The sequence below is a fragment of the Pinus tabuliformis genome, chromosome X, assembly GCF_031772625.1.
Source record: "Pinus tabuliformis cultivar Carrire ecotype Pingquan chromosome X, CPIR1, whole genome shotgun sequence".
Taxonomy (NCBI): domain Eukaryota; kingdom Viridiplantae; phylum Streptophyta; class Pinopsida; order Pinales; family Pinaceae; genus Pinus; species Pinus tabuliformis.
In genome coordinates, this window is record NC_142308.1 from 1,481,039,304 (window position 1) to 1,481,055,342 (window position 16,039).

The 16,039-nt window shown below is 35.0% G+C and overlaps 1 long non-coding RNA gene across 1 annotated transcript in view; it reads right to left on the minus strand.

Annotated features, from left to right (window-relative positions):
- Positions 1-2,492: 2,492 nt before the first annotated feature.
- LOC149145606 (uncharacterized) overlaps positions 2,493-16,039 on the minus strand; it is an 82,224-nt gene continuing 68,677 nt past the window's right edge. Inside the window, exons 3-4 of the long non-coding RNA XR_016264471.1 lie at positions 2,779-2,915; positions 2,493-2,612 (exon numbers count right to left, since the gene is read on the minus strand). This is a non-coding gene — a long non-coding RNA (uncharacterized LOC149145606). The remainder of the gene's footprint in view (positions 2,613-2,778; positions 2,916-16,039) is intronic.

Below are 16,039 nucleotides of genomic sequence, written 5' to 3' on the forward strand. Positions count from 1 at the left end.
TATCATATGAAAGAAATACCATAGGTTAATAGTCATACTTTATAAGATAAAGAGTGATTGATATAAATAAAGATAATGTCAACTTGTTAAAAGTCAAATTTTAAAATGAGTAGATAGAGACAATATACATTTATATACATTATTATTTCAAGTAATTCATACAAATAAAATAAAATAAAATAAACATATTTATCAAATATATTATTCATTTATATTCTTAAAGACATAAAATTCATAAATTTAACACCAACAAATTAATTAAATTTAAAAAAAAAAAAAATTATTTTATTAAACATCAATTTTTAATAATCTGATCACATACATCACAATATCACATTAGAAATTAATTAAATTAAAAAATAATAAAATAAACATATTCATCAAACATATCATCTCTAATAAAATTAAAAAATAATCATATTTATCAAATATATTATTAATTTATATTTTTTTTAAGACATAAAATTCTTCATTTAAACATATACAAAATTCTAATATTACAATGTTCAATTTACCTAAAACAAATTACATTGGTCAGAAAAAAAATATATATATATATATATATATATTCATTTATATTTTTTAAAGACATAAAATTCATCATTTCAACATATACAAATTAAATAAATTAAAAAATAACATAAAATTTGACTACTCCCACACATCACAATATCACATTACAAATTAATTAAGTTAAAAAATAATACAAATAAACATATTTTTAAAAGACATAAAATTCATCATTTTAACATGTACAAATTAATCAAATTAAAAAATAAAAATTTGTAATATTATAATGTAAACAAAAAAAACAAAAACAAAATTACTTGAAAATAAAAAGCCTTTATACTTCTAAAGGTTGTGAGGAGCAACATTTTTAAAATATGTTAAAACTATTACAAAATAGAAAATTATATTTCATAATAAAAAACATTTCCCATACTAACATCATACTTTTGAAAGTTGTTAAAAGTAACATTTTTAAATAATGTGTATGTGGTGATATATTATGACATTTGAAAATTGATATATTTATTTTTAATGATTTAATTGTTGTTATTGTTGCAATAAATATGATATTATATGAAGAGATGTAAATGTATAATTTTAAAATGTAAAATTAAAAACCACATGCATGTCTATTTTTATTATAATAGAAATAAAAATTTAGCCAAAATACATATTCATAACCAATGCATGTTAACCATGTCATAATGTATAAATGTTTTTAAAACCCATATTTTTACTTTTAACCATTAAATTTTTCACAACTTTAAATTAATTTAAAATACATCATATGGAACACAATGTCATGTGTATAATATATACACAAACAACACTTAACACATTACAATACAACAACACATTACACAACACAACAACACAGCACATTACAACTCAACATTAATAACTATAAAAGAAATTAGTGTGATATCTTAAAAATTTGGTGTCTTTATTTGTATAAATTTTAAATATTAATTTTCATTAAATAACAAAATTTAACCATGTCATAATGTATAAATGTTTTTAAAACCCATATTTTTACTTTTAACCATTAAATTTTTCACAACTTTAAATTAATTTAAAATACATCATATGGAACACAATGTCATGTGTATAATATATACACAAACAACACTTAACACATTACAATACAACAACACATTACACAACACAACAACACAGCACATTACAACTCAACATTAATAACTATAAAAGAAATTAGTGTGATATCTTAAAAATTTGGTGTCTTTATTTGTATAAATTTTAAATATTAATTTTCATTAAATAACAAAATTTTCAAAATTATTTTAAATGTGAAAGTTAATATTGAATCAAAAATTTTAAATATAATTTATGAGTTCATTTTTTTAAAATCATTAGTGGTTTTTATACAAGGGTATCATATGAAAGAATTGTAAATGTGAAAAAAAAATGTGAATAATATAATTTTATGAGTTAGTTTTGCTAAATTATTTGTTCTTGTTATATAGTATCATGTGAAAAGAAAAAGTGAATGTAAAAAAATTGTGAATAATGTAATATTATAATTTTATGTTTACTGAATCATTTATGATCATTTGTAGTTTAAAATTTGTAAATGTGAAAAATTTGTGAATAATGTAAGTTTATTATGAGCTTATTTTCACTAAATCATGGGTGGCCATTTGTAGGTGTTATATAAGAATATCATGTGAAAACAATTGTTTGCCTGGAAAAAAATGTGAATATGATCAATCAAATTTTGAAATGTGAAGTTATCATTAAAAGTCATCTGAATAAATATAATTAAAATTTTACAAATAAACACTACCTTTCAAAAAAATGAAAATACACCAAAACATAAAAATAAAAATAAAAATAAAAACAAACAAACAAAAATGACACTCCAAGATAGCTTTGGCCATGCTATCTTGGAAGGTTGTGAGAAGGGTCAACCCCTTCTCAAAAAAAAATCTGATTATGTATTAACAGTATAGTTTGTGAGTGAGTACATCAAAAAATACACTACAATTTACAATTACAAAATGTAATACCATCTTCAATAACACTTGATATGTGATTCTTCTACAAAGAGTTTGAGCCTCTATGCAATTTTACCTTCTTGATCTCTGTTTCATACCACAACGAAATTAGAGTTTTAATAATATTTCTATTTTAAAATAATAAATAAATAACAAAAACAATTATTATTTGTTTAAAATGACATTCAAAATATTATGCAATACAAAATAATTTTTCACTCCCACATAAAATTGTGAGAAGAATTTAATTTACCTTTTCACATATGACTTTCTGTCACAGCACTCTGCATCAAAGCTCTGCTTTGAGTCTAAACACTTCCTATTTCTTCTAATCTACTTTCTTGATACCTGTTTCAAGAGCCCCTCTCTCCCCTTTCCGTCAATTTACACCTGTTTCGTAAGATAGAAAATAAATAAATTTTCAATCACAAATTTACTATTAAATATTAAAAACAAAACACAATAATTAACTTTCACCATTACAAAATTCAAGGTAAGCAACTGAATCAAGGCAAGCGCAACTGAATCAAGGCAAGCAACTGAATCCACGCGAACAGCAACTAGGCGGGTCGCTGCTTGCTGGATTTTTTATTTCATAATGAATTGGTTATAAAAACATAAACTATCAAAAAGGTGTGCCAGACTCTCCGATGGGAGGTCATTGCGCTCACAGAAGTCACAGAAGTCACTCAGGGAAGTAACTCTTCAAATCATTAGGTAAGTAATTTAGTAACTTGATGGGACAGTGAATTCAGTCCTTTTTGAATTAATAGGGATGTACACCCATTATAAATTACAAAACCCATTGTACAAAACCCATTGTACCATTCAGTATGTTTTACATATGGTACAACAATTGACCTGTTTTTATTTTATTAGGGTCAAATATTGTTTCTAAACCAACTCATACTGGCCATGACGGAATATTCCCCTTACAGGATGACAAAAATTTTCGACCTGTAACATATAGTGCCGAGTAAAAGCCCCTTTGTCTATCCAGTAGTGTGACAACTCAGTTTGGAGAGCATTAGACTAAAGATGTGAAGGTTGCATGTTCAATTCACACTCACCACATTGCATTTTTGTAATTCATTATTCAAAAGGTTTGTCCAACTGAATAGATAAAGGAAATACAAGGAATTAATATTACAAAAGAAAAGCTCATGGCAAACTGTAACGCTCAAGATCTGTCAAATACTTTTAACAGAAGGTGAAACTAAATGATTTCATTAGTAACTTAAACTTGTCTACAAGTGATTCTCTATGTGTATTTCTATTTATCCCAACATCATTCTGGCCAAGAACACAAGAAACCTAAAGCCTGACAAATTGCTTCTAATCAAATTGTGATCAAGGAACTTGAAGCCTGCCAATTTTCTGTCATCTGCCTCTGTGTTTCACTCTTTATTTCCTGAATTTTACTCCTTACTTGACTGGCCAACTCCCAAGAATATGACTCAGTCGAGAGAACTTTAATATGCAATTTATATAGCAAGTTTGTCAAGGGTTTCTGACGCATCATGGCACGCCTCACTGATCTTACCAATAAGGATCATTCATGGCAAGCCTCACTGATCTTACCAATAAGGATCAGTTAATGGATGGAGGCTGCAAAGGGACTACCTTCTTATGTATGCAAACAGTAACACTCAAGCAGGCAAGCAGGCATCTGTCAAAAACTTGTAACAGAAAGTTAAACTTAATGACTTCATTAGTAACTTAAGTTTGTCTAAAATTGATTCTCTCTGTACCTTTTCATTTATCCCAACATCATTGTGGCAGAAGACACGTGATACTTAAAATGAAAAATACTTTACGCTCCCTATATCAAATTGTCTCAATCATCCAGGGCTTGCTCTATTTCACTCTTTCTTTTTGAATGTGACTGGCCAACTCCCAAGAATGTGACTTAGTTGAGACACATTTTCATTTATCCCAACGTTATGCTTCCTATCAAATTGTGATCAAGGAATCTGAAGCCTGGCAATTTTCTCAATCATTCAGAGCTTGCTCTTTTTCACTCTCTATTTCTTTAATTTTTACTCCTTGTTCCTTTACTGTCCAACTCCCAAGAATGTGACTGAGTTGAGAGAACTTAATAGAATATGCATTTTATATAGAAAGTTTGTCAAGAGTTTTGGAAGCATCATAGCAAACCTCACTGATTTTACCAACGAGGATCAATTTAAATAAGTGGACACTGCAAAGCAGGCATCTTTCAAATACTTGTATCAGAATGAAACTGAGTGACTTCATTAGTAACTTAAGTTAGTCTACAACTGATTATCTCAGTATATTTCAATTTATCCCAACATTATTGTGGCAGAAACACACATGATACTTAAAATGAAAAATAGTTAGTTATGCTTCCATCCTATCAAATTGTGATCAAGGAATTTGAAGCCTGACGATTTTTCTCAATCATCCAGGGCTTGTTCTGTTTCACTCTTTCTTTTTGAATTTTTACTCCTTATTCCTCGACTGCCCAACTCCCAACAATGTGACTTAGTTGAGAGAAATTAATAGAATATGCAATTTATATAGGAAGTTTATCAAGGGTTTTGGAAGCATCATGGCACACCTCACTGATCTTATCAATAAGGATGGATTTAAATGGATGCAGGCTGCAAAGGGGCTACCTTGTTGTCTATGCAAACTATAACACTCAAGCAGAAATCTGTCAAAAACTTGCAACAGCAAATGAAACCGAATGACTTCATTAGTAATTTAAGTTTGTCTACAATTGATTTTCCCAGTATATTTCCATTTAACCCACCGGCATTATTGTGGCAAAGGAGACAAAATACTTAAAATGAAAAACCATTAGTTTTGCTTCCTATCAACTTGTGATCAATAAATCTGAGGCTTAACAATTTTCTCAATCATCTAGAGAGCTAGCTTTGTTTCAAGCTTTATTTCTTGAATTTCACTTCTTAATCCTGGATTAGCCAACTCCCAGGAATGTGACTAGCATAGCCAATTTACATAGCCTGTCAAGGGTTTTGGAAGCATCATAGCACACATCACCAATCTTACCAATAAGGATGATTCAAACGGATGAGGATTGATTCAAATGGATGGAAGCTGCAAAAGGGCTCCCTTATTACCTATGCAAACTGTAACACTCAAGTAAGCATTGTCATATACTTGTACATAAGGTGAAACTAAATAACTTCATTAGTTCCATTTATCCCAACATTATTGTGGCAAATAACACACCATATTTAGAATGAAAAACGGTTTAGTTTTGCTTCCTATCAAATTGTGATGATCAAGGAACCTGAAGCCTGACAATTTTCTCAATCATCTAGGGCTTGCTCCACTTCATTCTTTATTATTTGAATTTCACACCTACTTCCTTGATTGGCCAACTCCCAAACATGTGACTCAATTGAGAGAACTTAATAGAATATGCAATTTACATAGGAATTTTTTCTAGGGTTTTGGAAGCCAGGGCACATCTCAATTGTCTTACTAATAAGGATCTAGTTAACTGATTGGAGGCTACAGAGGGGCTACCTTCTTATCTATGAAAACTCTAACACTCAAGCATCTGTCAAATACTTATAACAGAAGATGAACCTGAATGACTTTATTAGTAACTAAAGTTTTTCTACAATTGATTCCCTCACTATTTTTCCGTATAAAGGACAATATATTTAGAATGAAAAATGGCTAGTTTTGCTTCCCATCAAATCGTGATCAAGGAGCCTAAAGCCTGATAATTTTCTCAATCATCCAAGGTGGGCTCTGTTTCAGTCTTTTTTTCTTGAATTTGACTCCTTATTTCTTGACGGACCAACTCCCAGGAGTGTGGATAATTTATATAGGAAGTTATGTTTTTGGAAGCAACATGGTGCAGCTCACAGATCTTACCAATAAGGATTAATAGAAGGTAGGGGGGCTACCTTCTGACAAATGAAAAAGACCCAGCCATATTTCTCATAGACTTTTGAAGTGAAATATGATGCTTTAGGAACTGGCATGAACACAGTGGCCAATGGATGGAGGTTGCAGGGGGCTACCTTTGACAAATGAAAAAGGCCCAGCCATATTTCTCATAGACTTTTGAAGTGAAATATGATGTATTAGGAATTGGCATAAACACAGTGGTCATGCAATTCAGTAGCCTATTGTGATTGACAAGGAGAAGTTATTATGCATCTATCATTAGGAAATGTTGACGTTTATGTTACAGAAAAATTCAAGCCATATTTATTCGGACAGCACCTCCAAATCCAAATGGAGCATGAAGCTTTGAAGTATTTATTTTCCCACTGGAATTTTAGTGAAGTAGGAAAGTAAACTACAAGTTTTTTACTTTGAAATTCAATACAAGAAGGGCATAAATAATGTTTCAGTAGATTTCTTATCTATGTTATCTGAGCTGCCTACCATATCTTTGGTAGAAATATAAATAGGATGGAAAACACATTGTCAACTGAATATGGAAAAGATGAGGGGTTTTTTTGATATGCTACAAAACTCAAAAAGGATCCAAAGACTAGGGCAATGGGTATACATTTTCAGGCAATCTGATTTTTTAATAAGAATTGCACATATATCTATGGTAGAAATGGGATGGAAAAAACATTATCAACTGAATATGCAAAAGAGGAGAGGTCTGTTGATATGCTACAAAAACTAAAAAGGCAATCTGATTTTTTAATAAGATTTGCACATATATCTATGGTAGAAATGGGATGAAAAAATCATTATCAACTGAACATGAGAGGTCTGTTGATATGCTAAAAAACTCAAAAAGGATCCAAAGACTAAGGCAATGGGTATACATTTTCACCCCATCTGATTTTTTAATAACAATTGCACATATATCTATGGTAGAAATGGGATGGAGAAAACATTATCAACTGAATATGCAAAAGATGAGAGGTCTGTTGATATGCTACAAAAACTCAAAAAGGCAATCTGATTTTTTAATAAGAATTGCACATATATCTATGGTAGAAATGGGATGGAAAAAACATTATCAACTGAATATGCAAAAGACCTCGTCAAGCCAGAACCAAACAAACACCAGACAAACCAAATCTAAACCAACACACCATTTCAAAACAGAAACAAATTAAACAAAAAAACCAAAAAAAATGCACAGGCGGAATTCAAGGTATAAACAAGTAAGCATGGCCATGCTCCAAAAAGAAAACACAGTATTAAAATACACAGAGTTCTAAAGCACAAAGTTCTACTCCAATTTCTAATTTCTTCTGCTCTTCTCCAACAAACCCGAAATCTGTTCTCCTCTACTCCATGGAAGGCCGATATTCTCCACTCTTCCCCTTGCCCACCATCTCCCAGCCATGGAAGGCCAATACTTTCTACTCTTCCGCTTGCCCACCATCTCCCAGCCATGAAAGAGGCCGATACTCTCTGCTCTTCCTCTGTTTGTCGGCCAAGCTTGCAAGTGCGGTTGCCCTGTTCATTTTTCGTTTGCTGTGTAAATGTGATAATGATATATCGGAGCTTAGGGATTTCAAATGCATTCGAATTTTAACTCTTTCACATCCGCCACGCACAGAGCCCAATGTAGCCGTAGAGATTATTAAATTTTGAAATACACCCGCTGCGCACGGAGCCCAATGTAACCGTCGATCGTGGATTTGGAAGGACGTCGTTCTTTTTGGATTTGGAAGTGAAGTGGATTTAAAAGACATTGTTTTATTTTGACTTAAGGTTTGCTATTTATATGTTTCAAGTTGGGCATTTAAAAAAAATTTAATGATAAAAAGTGACCCGTTGTAATAAAAACATAAATCAATAATTAAAACATGCACACATTTCTATGTAGATGCATGCTCTTAATCCAGGGCAGTGAACATTAGTAAGATTCTTTTAGACTTGATAATAATTTGTGAAGTGCTTTTACAATTTATCTTAGCTTGATCTTCTTCTTATTATTAGTGTGTGTGTGTTTACTTCATCAAACTTCTACCAAAAACAAAGAGACAAGAACACAAGATGTTGGCATTTTGCGAAGGCGAATAATCTCTCCCTCTTGGAAAGGAAAACCCGCATGGAATTCTTCTTATGGAGATTCAATTGATGAACACTAAGATCATAACCTTTGACCTACTAGGTCACTCCAAGACCAAGTCACCAATCCTCTTCTTGTTGTTGAGGTCATCATCAACACTGCTACTTCACTGAATTCTTCATCACTGCTGCACTATCAAGGTCATCGTTGAGGTCACTAATGTTGCAACACTACTGCATCTTCATAGAGATCATAACAATGAGATCTTATACTGAGACATGTACATATAAGAGTGTTGCATCTAGATGGTCTTCCATCAAGATCATGATTATATTTAGTAGTATGTAGAGATAGTAGATATCCTTGTCACAAATATACTAAGACTTATCACAACATCTAGAAGTATGTCGAGAGAGTATCACTTAGATCCTCATCATAATAATTAAGTCAAGAACGTGACTGTGTTTTTCTTCCCTACACTGAGATCCTTATTGTTACAGCTATGCCGAGATTGTCGCCACCAAGAAGGTTACACTGTAATTACGTATTGTAATCACCACCGAGATTTCAGAAGTATTTGAGATCCTTTACTCACTCTACCCATCGAAAATTACAGTGAAAGTGAGTTCCTGCACCCTGTTGTACCCATCCGAATTTTTGTACCTTTGTACCCATCCAAAATTTTGTACCTCTGTACTCATCTGAAGTTGTAGAGATGTCTGAATTTTCCTGTGTTTCGCAGATACCCCAGCTCGGTATATATAATGGTTTGTCTTCCATATTAGCCGACATGTCATTGTGAACCGTGGTGTCTATTTACTGAGCCGACATGTCATCTCTATATATTATTTAATATATATTTGCAAGCCAACATGATGTATTTTGTTTGTAGGCTTCTTCTTTGAAGGATGGTGCTTGTCTTTGAGGGTTGCTTGACACTAGGTTAACTTATGTTCATTACATAAATGCTCAAGAAGAGCTCTTCAATATAATTTTGACTCTTTGACTTTCCTATACCTATAGAATGAGCAAGAAACTCACCATATAATTTATAAAAATAATAATTTTTTTTCTTGGCAAGTACAAAGATCGAAAAATATCGAACCTAGTTACCCTTTTTCTTCAACAATCCCTCTTAACTAGGCAGGTATTTACAATGGTACTTGGTTATTCTCAATCTAAAGAATGTCTCATCAGAAGAATCAAATTGGTAATCCCATATGTATAGCATCATATCAATCAACATTCTCATAGTGCAAGGGCTTGACTAACAGCTCCATCTCTCCATGAGATCATGAGCTACAATGCTCGCGAGACCAATGATTTATAGACACCTTAATCATTGTCTCTCAAGGTACATACCCACCCGGGTGTTCGCTGAGTATGACATTCTAGGACTATTCTTATCTTGGGTTCCCAACCCTCAAAGAATATCAATCCTCTTGCCTACTATTATCTTGGATGCCCTACACATCCTCAAAGAGTATCGGATGCTAGATGATTACCCAATCCTCCCATTCTTTCTTCCCAAGTGAAGACAAGAATATTGTGTCTATAATGTGTCTACATTTCCATTCATGGCCTTCATCTAGACTTAAGGTTGTTAGTCCTAGTCTAGTGCATGACACATGAAATGGAAAAACACAATTGTCACTCCTTTGTAATCAAGGGTGATCTAATTCAAACTCCCTCTTGATCAAGGACCTGTCAAAGCTCCCTCTTATCTAGGGACTATTTTATACATCAGCAACTTCTTCTTTGTGGGTTCACCAGCAGCGTGATCAACTTCTCTCCTCGATGTCTTGAAATTTAGTTGAGCTTCTTTCGTGTAGGGCAACAACCATTGATCACTTTCCTTCTTATTTTGTCATGTCATTCATTTCTTCGTGGAAAGTAGCCTTCTTGATACATATTTGTAACCTTCATCATGTAACTACTTCTTTCCCTTCATGCTTCTTTCAGGAATTTCCATCCACCACATGAATGCCAGTTGTACTTGTATTTACAATTCTTGTTCCAGTAGCCCTGCATGCACTCATCCACATATTATTCAAGAAATCAAATCATAACATTAATTTAAATCATACCTTACTAGGTGGCTCTTCATCATGACATCTTCCTGTAGGTATCAGCATCCTTCATTCATGTTAACACATCTCCCAAAGATGTCCATTATCAAGGGTCTTCATCTTTTCCATCAGAGTCTTCATATCATTCCGGGAGATTTCCTAGTCAAGTCTTCTTGGTCTTTGGATGTTGATTGCCTTCATTGGGGTAGCATACCTCACTATCTCTTCCTTCCTTACATGTTTCCTTCCCAGGTGCTTACAATCAGAGTTTCTTAATTGTAGTCAACCACCTCATACTTCATATGAGGACATATTATGTTGATTTAATCTAGTGTGACTTGTGCCTTCCTGCATCTTTTTAGAGGAGGAGATCCTTTGTCTCTTGATCATGCTTCTCAAGATAGAAGTAATGATCCATTTTACCTGAAACCATATGACATGTCATTATAATATTAAACACAAGCATACATACCTTATTTTACCTTCAGGTCATCGAAGCTTCTTCCAGCAGCTTCCTTGATTGAAGAGATCTCCAATCCCTTGATCTACTTCATGTCATCACACCATTATCTCATGGATTCCATAAGTTGGAGTTCTTGTTGAAAGACTTGCTTCCTCTCTAGATTAGTGAACCTTACGATGAGGATTCCATTAGATAATTTTGAGAATCTTGTTTATCCCCAACTGGCAGATGTTTCCTTTTTGACTTGATGTATGATCAACCTTAGATGACTCCTTTCTTTCCTTCAATGTCCACTAAGGTTCCCAAGAGCTGTATATCCTACATGTTGTCTGCCATGGATTTTTGTCCTTCAGGATCCTTATGGAGATGTTACGAGCTCTTGTTTCTCATGCTTCCACAATGCCATGATGCATCTTATTATTCTCATATCTTATAACACAATATTTAGGAGCTTATGATAGGACTCTTTTGCGAGGAATATTATCTTACTCATAGGAGAGATTTGTTACTCCCTCTTTCTTTGGCCCTTTTCTTCAGCTGCCTCCATCTTTCAATGATATGAGCTTCCAAAATCTTTCTATGTCATTGAATCTTAACTATAGTTATTTTTGTCTTTGCTTGAGGACCAACCTTGCCTTTCCTTTCTGCACATGGTTGAATTATTTTATCCTTTAATACTATAGACTACAACTTGTCTTTCTCTATCTAGCATAGAGACCACAAATTGTTGGGTGAGGTAACCTTCTTTGTTCATTGATATTTTTTACCTTGCTCATCAATGGTGACTACCTTATTATCATCTTTGCTAGATCTTCATGAAGTTATTCCTTCATTCTTTGATACATTTACTATTGTGTTGGTCTAAGTGACTTTTTTTTTTAATTTAATTTTCGAGCGTATATCTAGCATTTCATATATCTCTCTTTATGTCTCTTCTTCTGCTATTTAGGTATGAGAGGACTTTTGAGTGATATCATATGAATCCTATGAATCTCTTGATTACTCTTTTCTACGAGGATTATGACAATCCTCCTTATTCTATGCAAGGACTTTCTATTATCTAACAGATTTATAAATCCCCTTGCAATCATGAAATCATTTAACCAAATCTGATTATAAAATTGAAAAATACTTAATTGCTGTGTGAAGAGGAGATCTTCACCTTGATGCTTCTTATACTTGAGTTGCCCATCATTAGTATCCTTTCATCACGATTTCCTTAGAGGCCTTCTAGCACCATTACATTAGTGGTCTTGACATCACCGAGACTGCTTCGCGACCTTCCCAAATCATTTAAGGTACTTTTGACTTCAACATATTGTTGACATGTTAGTGATACTATGTTCTGATCCGAGCACCATGCTATTGAGATCATATTCATAGACATAATTTGAGACTGTGACAAGTATATTGATATGGTACTATACTGAGACAGTGATGTCTATGTGCATTGTGTAGAAAGGAATTGTATTGAGAGCCCAAACTTGTCAATGAATAACATAACTAAATTGTGGGTGGCACTATATAGATAGACTGTCTCATCACCAAAATTGCGTTGATGTAATAACTATACTGATACAGTGATGTAATCATGGATTGTGAGAGGTATTCTTTAGATTACTTCTGGCGTGGAGTAAGTTCAGTGATCAAGAAGTGAGGATCACTCATATACTCCATCAAATTGAACATTAGCTGAGTGCATGACTGTAATTACTGAAGTTGATACTCCATCACTGTTGTAGACTTGCTTGTTGTATACTTTCTCCTTTAATCCTTTCAACCTGCTTTGATGTCCTTGAAGACAGATCATTGTATGTCTCTTTTGTTGCCCTTCATTTGACTTCAGCACCTTACCTCTGATACCATGTTGAAGAATCTAGGGCAGTTAGGATTAGTAAGATTCTTCTATACTTGATAATAATTTGTGAAGTTCTTCTACACTTTATCTTAGCTTGATCTTCTTCTTATTATTAGTGTGTGTGTTTACTTCATCAAACTAATACCAAAAACAAAGAGACAAGAACTCAAGATGTTGGCATTTGCCAGGGCCAAAACCTCTCCCTCTTGGAGAGGAAAACCTGCACGAAATTCTTCTTATGGAGATTAAATTGATGAACACAAAGACCACAACCCTTAACCTACTAGGCCACTCCAAGAACAAGTCACCAATCCTCTTCTTGTTGTTGAGGTCATCATCAAAACTGTTGCCTCACTAAATTCTTCATTACTGCTGCACTATCAAGGTCATCGCTGAGATCACTAATGTTGCAACACTATTGCATCTTCATAGAGATCATAACAATAATATCTTATACTGAGACATGTACATATAAGAGTGTTGCATCTAGATGGTCTTCCATCAAGATCATGATTATATTTAGAAGTATATCGAAATATTAGATATCCTTATCACAAATATACCAAGACTTATGACAACATCTAGAAGTTTACCAAGAGAGTATAGTTGAGATCCTCATCATAATAATTAAGCCAAGAACATGACTGTGTTTTTCTTCCCTGCACTGAGATCCTTATTGTTACAGCTATGTCGAGACTGTCACCACCGAGAAGGTTACACTGTAATTACATACTGTAATCACCACCGAGACTTCAGAAGTATCTGAGATCCTGTATGCATTGTGAACAATGATGTCTATTTATTGAGCCAACATGTCATCTCTATATATTATTTAATATATATTTTGAGGCCGACATGATGTCTTTTGTTTGCATGCTTCTTCTTTGAAGGACGGTGCTTGTCTTGGAGGGTTACTTAACACTAGGTTGACTTATGTTCATTACATAAATGCTCAAGAAGAGCTCTTCAATATAATTTTGACTCTTTGAATTTCTTAGACCTATAGAATGAGCAAGAAACTCATTCATATAATTTATAAAAATAATAATTCCTTTTCTTCACAAGCACAAAGATCAAAATTACATTTGACAAATATTGAACCTAGTTAACCTTTTTCTTCAACACTAAACACATGTTCTTTTTTAAGCATTTGCATGCTTGTAAGTTCATGTGTGTTCATTTGTATTTTATTTGGAAAATATCTCATGGTCAGTTCCATTATTACCTAATCACGTGACTGATCCGAATGGGATCCATAAAAGGCTGTCAAAGAACCACGACTATATTAGGTCGGGACAAATCTCTAAAGTTTAGAACCGCGATCAAAAACACCCTTGAACCAGTGGCAATGGCAGCCAGCGTGGAACAACGAGGACCTCGGTCAAAAAGCGCTAACCGAGGCCCATGGAGACTGCGTGGGAGGTCAAAGTAGCGCCTCAGAGCCTCAGATCGGGAAAAGGAGGTGGATTTTGATGCGCGATTAGCGCTTAGCTGGGCAAACAGAGACAAAATGGAGGAGCCTCGAGCACTCGGTCATGTCGGGAGCCAGAGAACAGCGGGCGAAAAAGCGAAAAGCACTAAAAGTAAAAAGGCGGGACCCGTGCTTTGGAAAAACTAGCGGTTTTGATCGGGGTGCCCTCAAATGATAATTGGTTTTGGACGAGAGCGGAGCAAATCCATTCATCGATCGACGCGTTACAAGAGGGGGTGAGAGAAAACTGTTGTTGATCGCGTGCTAACGGTCGAGCAAGTCAACTGCGTGAAACGTGCATATGGCATCAGATCTGGAGGCCCTAGATCAGACGGTCGAGATTGCGCCTGATGGAGGAAGTGGAATCAACGAGGGAATACTTCGCGATTTGTAAAGATTTGGAATCCATTTGATCGCCACGGTGGAGGAAAGACTTCATCCACAACGTAACTGAAGAAACAAACCAACAAAGCAAGCTGGCACCGTTTAGAGGAGGACATGTGGCCACTACCTGAACGTTGATGATGACCCGAATAGGGAACACCAAGCATAGCTGCAGAAGGTGGATTGATAAAGGCGGAAAGGGAACCGAACAAGCATGGGTTCGAATGGCTTCAAAGCCATGAACAGCGAAAAAATACACAGTCAAGTCAGAGAACACTCCCAGAGACGAATAAAGAAGATAGAAAGACCAGAATCCCGAGAGGAGGATGGAATACATAGACTAAGAAGACAGTGAAGCAAGAGTAGAAAGAGGATAGAGGGCCGAGCTGACGAGAGGCAGCGTCGAGCACCAGAGGCTTGAGAGATCGGAGCCATACCATAGAGGATCTGTCCGGGCTGAGCACGACATTGGGCTCTCCACTGTAGACCAGAAGGTCACAGAGCTGGTAGGAAGAAGAAGTCTGTGTACTCAAGTGGCTTGGGAAATCCAAGAACCACCCTACCAAGCAATCTTGCTTCAGGAGAACTCACATTGAGTCAAAGCGCGCTGACTGAGGCCCATGGAGACTGCGCAGGAGGTCAAAGTAGCCCTAGGAGCCCCAGATTGGGGAAAGGAGGTGGATTTTGATGCGTGATTAACGCTCGTTGGGGGAACAAGGCCAAAATGGAGGAGCCTCGAGCACTCAGTCGCGTCGGGAGCCGGAGAACCGCAAGCGAAAAAGAAAAAAGCATTAAAAGTACAAAGGCGGGACCCACACTTTGGAAAAATCGGCGGTATTGATTGGGGCGCCCTCAAACGGTAAGTGGTTTTGGACGAGACCGGAGCGAATCCATTCATCGATCGACGCGTGGCAAGTGGGGGTGAGAGAAAATCGTCATTGATCGCGTGCTAACGGTCGAGCAAGTAAACCACATAAAACATGCGTATGGCATCAGATCTGGAGGCCCCAGATCGGAGGGCCGAGATTCCGCCCGATGGAGGAAGTGGAATCAACAAAGGAATTCGCCGTGATTTGTAAAGATTTGGAATCCGTTTGACCGCCACGGTGGAGGAAATACTTCATCCACGATGTAACTGAAGAAACGAACCGATGAAGCAGGCTGGTGGCATTTAGAGGAGGACATGTGGCCACTCCCTGAGCACTGATGATGACGCCAAACATGGAACTCCAAGCACAGCTGCAGAAAGTGAATCGACAGAGGCGGAAGGGGAA